Here is a 6,000-nt window from a genome sequence, read left to right as displayed (position 1 = left end):
TCAGCAAACTTCAGGGACTTCTCAAGACTGCAGAAACAGGTCTTAAGGGGAAGTCGGTTGCTATCACTCCTACTACAGACTCAACTCCGGTCTTGGCAATCGGGCAAAGTCGAGGGAGGAAGAGAAAGAGATCTTCAAAGGGTACCAAGGCTCGGACCCTTGATGGCTCTTCTTCAAGTGGAACCAAGAAAGGTTTCATTACTCCTTCTTCTGACCCAAAAGAGGCTGAATGCTTCTATTGCCATGAAAAAGCTCATTGGAAGCGGAACTGCCCAAAGTACCAGCAGGATGTGAAGGATGGGAAAGTCAAACCCAACCATGCAGGTATTTACACTATCATTTCTAATAACTCACCCCATTCGAAATCTTGGGTCCTTGATACCGGTTGTGGTATTCATATTTGTTGTGACTTGCAGGGACTAGGAAGAAGTGAGAATGTGGAGCAAGGAAGAATAAACTTAATCATGGGGAATAGGAAAGTTACACCTGTCACCAAGATTGGAGTTTATACTTTATCGCTAAGTAGTGGGTTAAATTTAGATTTGAATAAATGTTGTTATTCGCCAGAAATGGCAAGAAATATTATTTCCTTTCATGCATTGTACAAACAAGGTTTCACCTTTTCGTTTGATAATGAAGTTGGTTCGATTAATGCTTTCTTTAATAATGTACTTTATTTTAAAGCATTACCTTGTGATGGTGTGTATGAAGCTGTATCTATTGTAGATAACTTAGGAAATAATGTTTTGTGTATTGATTCTACTAATAATAATAACTTGGATAAAGCATCGTTATGGCATTGTCGTCTTGGACATATAAGCAAGAAACGCATAGGCCAACTCCAAAAGGATGGAGTCTTGGAGTCGTTTGACCTAAAGTCAAATGATAGTTGCGAATCATGCTTACTTGGAAAAATGACAAAGTCACCCTTCATAGGCTCGTGTGAAAGGGGTGAAGGTTTGTTGGACCTTATACACACGGATGTGTGTGGACCATTCAAACATGCCACAAGGGATGCTAATCGTTATTATTTGACTTTTACTGATGATTACAGTAGATATGGATATGTCTACTTAATCAAGCATAAGTCAGAGACTTTCGAGAAGTTTAAGGAATTTAAACAGGAAGTCGAGAATCAATTGGGCAGGAACATTAAGATGCTTCGATCCGATCGAGGTGGTGAGTATCTTAGTTCAGAGTTCCTCGACTATCTAAGGGAATGTGGGATTGTCTCACAATTGACACCTCCCAGGACACCACAGTTGAATGGTGTGGCTGAGAGGCGTAATCGAACCTTGTTGGACATGGTTCGTTCCATGATGAGTCGAGCTTCGCTACCAAGCTCATTCTGGGGTTATGCCTTAGAGACTGCCGACCATATCCTTAATCTAGTCCCTACAAAGAAAGTTGCCAAAACTCCTCACGAGATGTGGACTGGTAAAGTACCTAAACTAGACCACATCAAGATTTGGGGTTGTGAGGCTTTCGTGAGACGCGAGACTCATGATAAGCTCGAACCCCGAAGCGAGAGGTGTATTTTCATCGGCTACCCATAGCAATCCTTTGGTTACCTCTTCTACAGACCTAGTGACAATGTGGTCTTTGTAGCAAGAAGAGGAGTCTTTCGAGAAAGAGAGTTTATAAGCCAAGGAGACAGTGGGAGGCAAGTTGATCTTGAAGAAATTCAAGAGTCAAGTGGTGAAGGAACTTCAAACTCTAGCCCTCAACTTGAGGAGGAAACTCCTGTTGAGCCAATTGACGAATCTGTACCTCTGAGGTGTTCCACGAGAGTTAGGAGTGCACCTGAGCATTACTATGGATTCCATATTACTGCAGAAGGTGAGACACTTATTAGTGATGAGACACTAGTAAGTAAAGATGACCCTAACAGCTACAAGGAAGCCATGGCAGGCCCCGAGTCTGCTAAATGGAAAGAGGCTATGGATAGCGAGATACAATCCATGTATGACAATCAAGTTTGGAACTTGGTTGAGAATGTACCAGGTCGAAAGACTGTAGGGTGCAAATGGGTCTTCAAAAAGAAGACCGACATGGATGGTAAAGTACACACTTATAAGGCTAGACTGGTTGCAAAGGGCTTCTCTCAAATTCCTGGAGTGGATTATGATGAGACCTTTTCTCCGGTAGCCAAGATTAAGTCTATTCGGGTTCTGTTAGCCATAGCCGCATTTCATGACTATGAAAGTTGGCAAATGGATGTCAAAACCTCTTTCCTTAATGGGAAGTTGGATGAAGATGTTTACATGAGTCAGCCAGAGGGTTTTGTCAGCAACGAGTACCCTAATAGAGTGTGTAAGCTTGAGAAGTCCATTTATGGATTAAAGCAAGAACCTCGCAGATGGAATCTTTGCTTTCATGAAAAGGTCAAGGAATTTGGCTTTTCTAGGAGTGAAGATGAATCTTGTGTATATGTCAAGGCTAGTGGGAGTATAGTTAGCTTTTTGGTATTGTATGTGGATGACATACTACTCATAGGAAACGACATTCCAACCCTGCAGGAAGTAAAGTCCTGGCTTGGAAAGTGTTTCGCTATGAAGGACCTTGGTGAAGCTGCCTATATTTTGGGGATAAGGATCTTGAGAGATCAGAGTAAAAGACTAATTGGACTTAGTCAAAGTACCTACTTGGAGAAGGTTCTGAAGAGATTCAGAATGCAAGACTCCAAGAAAGGAGAGTTGCCCATCCAGAGTAATGCCAAACTGAGTAAGACACAAAGCCCTAGCACTGAGGCTGAGATAGCACAAATGAGTCGAGTACCTTATGCTTCGGCTGTAGGTTAGATCATGTATGCTATGACGTGTACTCGATCTGATGTAGCCTTTGCTTTGAAGCATGGTTAGCAGGTTTCAGGGGAACCCTGGCAAGGCACACTGGACTGCGGTAAAGAATATTCTCAAGTACCTACAAAGGACTAAGGACTGGGTCCTTACCCTCGGTGGGAGTGATGACTTGAGAGTTGTAGGGTATAGTGATGTTAGCTTCCAGACTGATAGGGATAACTTCCGCTCTCAGTCGGGCTGGGTCTTTACCCTAAATGGAGGAGCAATTTCTTGGAAGAGTTCCAAGCAAGAGACAGTGGCAGATTCTACTTGTGAATCAGAGTATATTGCAGCTAGCGAGGCGGCAAAGGAGGCTTTATAGCTGAGGAACTTCATTGGAGACCTTGGAGTTGTACCAGCTATTAAAGAGCCAATGGAAAATTTCTGTGATAGTGAAAGTGCTGTTGCCTTAGCCAAGGAACCAAGGGATCACGGGAGATCCAGACACATCGACAGAAAATACCATTTCATCAGACATCGGATCGAAGAAGGACTCCTCTTGGCAAAGAGGGTATCATCAGATGAGAATCCGGCAGATCCCCTCACGAAGGGACTGACTCGGGTTAAGCATCTCCAGCATGCTCGGAGCATAGGGCTGAAGGATGATATTAGATTTAGTATTTAGATAACCTCTAAATTTGTAAAGCGTAATTGACATTTGATGATGAATAAAAGTGTTTTATTTATGAGTAAAGTGTTGCTATCTCTTGTCGATCGTTTACTATATTTCTTTTGCATGTTTTGACTTCCAGAATAATTTTGTTTGGTATAACATATTATTCAAACCTCCACAGTCGGTCATATGTCGGAAGTAGGTATGAATCAAGACTGTCATGTTTGGTTGTAGAGGTCTGGGATAAGGCTACAACAATCATGAGTGCTCATAAGTTCTGAGCATTGGACTCAACCCACGCTCACTGGAATCACTTCATGGAATTCTATCTTGAGTGATTGTGAGACGGTAATATCATATAAGTCTTTAAACCTAGAGATATGATTTGTTACTTACAAGTTGGTTATGCATTGATTGTACGAAAAACGCATTGGTAACTCGATGTTATAAATCGCGCTCTTGTGTGTAATTCAATGAGTAGTAGAACAAACATATGAGTCGAAGTTTATCTGTTCCTTCTTGGATTAGAAGCTGATATCTGGGCCGCTCGATGATTTTGTTTTGACCTATGTACCGGGCCCGGTCAGAACTAGATTGATGTGTTCAATGAAGTTCTTTGTCAAACAAATCGGAATTCGGGAAACAAATTGTTGGACAATAAGTAAGACATTGTTCCATGTATTTGTCCGACTGATATCTAGAACAGAGGATTATATGATCACTTATCTTAAATGGCGTACCATCATCTTCTCAGTTTCGAGAAACCTTGAAAAGAGCTACGATTGCCGATCGGTTCCTGAAGTCATACTTGCAGTAATAGTTATTAGACTTATCCAAGTGGGAGACTGTTGGATAAGGTGTCTAAGTCCATAACTATTTCTGGTATGTACTTGACCCGACCCGGCATGGTCCATTTGGGTTGCATGGCACCATGCAATTGGATAGACTAAATGAGAGAAATAACACTTGGAGATTATTAATATATTATAAGTTCTAATATATTAATAATATTATTTGATTAGTTTGATCAAGAATTAATTTAGAATTAATTAAGTGATCAAAAGATAACTAATTAAATATATGGGTTGATTATGTAAATCATCCATATCTTGTATAGTGGGCTAAAAGGCTCCATGGACTATCAAGTTGGGTTCCACCCATAGGATGCTCCATGGATTCTCCATGGAAGTTACAAACCCATGGGTCATGGAAATGAAGAGTCATGACACATTAGGGTTTAACCCTAGATGTGTCAACACTATATAAGTAACATGTTCTCCACCTAATATCGGCTACACTAAGAAATAAGAGGGCTTGGCCGATTTTGAAGAGTGTGTGTTCTCTTATAAGTTCTTCCAAGAGCATTTGGTGTTGTGTGAAGCATTTGAGGCATCACACTTGGGGTGCTAGGCTCACAAGGTTTCAAGGAACACAATGTTAAAATTGTTCCCCATGTATGCTAGATAGGAATATAACCTTGGAATTCAACTTTGCATGACAATTAGACAAACATAGATCCAAGGTTATTAGGGTTGAATGTACACTTAGGAAGTGTTAGAATGCTCAAAACCCATCATCAGGTACTTCAGAGCCTATGGGAAAAGGCCCGATGATGGACACTCTGATGTTTTTAGATATTTTATTTGATACTATGGATATTTGGTAAACAAATGTGATTGAAGTACTATGTCTTCTGAGAATAATTTTGTTAATTAAAAATGAAAAGTTTTATTGGAAATTTGGGTTGTTACAAATGGTGTTTTATTTTCAAAGCTTATTATATTGTAATGACGTGTATTAAAATGGTATGAGTGTGAATAAACTCGGAAATAGTGTCTTTAGTATTGATTCTTATATTGTTTTAGGCAAGCCATGCTTGTGGCATTACCATCCTGGGCATATTAACAAGAAACACATTGCTCATCTCCAAAAGGATGGAGTGTTGCAATCGTCTGACCTAAAATCAGATGATGAATGTGAATCTTGTTTATTAGGCAAGATTACTAAGTCATATTTCATTGGTGCTTATGAAAAAGGTGAAGAATTGTTAAACTCCATACATAGTGATCTACCACAAGGGATGCTAATCGCTACTATGTGACATTTATTAATGATTGTAGCAGATATTTCTATATCAATTTTATCAAGCATAAATCAGAAACTTTTGAAACATTCATAGAGTTTAAGAACAAAGTAGATAACAAATTGGGCAAGAAGATAAAGATGCTACGAGATGAAGGAGACTGAGAATATGTTAATATTGAGTTTAATGATTATCTTAAGGAGCATCGAAATATTTAACAATTGACACCTCTTAGGACACCACAACTTAATGGTGTATTTGAGAGGGGAAATCGAACCTTGCTGTAACACCAGTCAAAATAGGTCAATAGACTATCACATGTGATTATACAAATCATGTAATGTGATTATGTAAACTAGTAATGTGATAAAAGTACTATGTAGTTCATGATATATTCTAATACAAATACAGTCTTTATTTATAATACAACTCAAAGTATATCTCCAGACGATCCCAAATATATA

This window comes from Lactuca saligna, chromosome 5, assembly GCF_052625555.1.
Source record: "Lactuca saligna cultivar CGN05327 chromosome 5, ASM5262555v1, whole genome shotgun sequence".
NCBI lineage: Eukaryota > Viridiplantae > Streptophyta > Magnoliopsida > Asterales > Asteraceae > Lactuca > Lactuca saligna.
Note: the sequence above shows the minus strand (reverse complement) of the source record.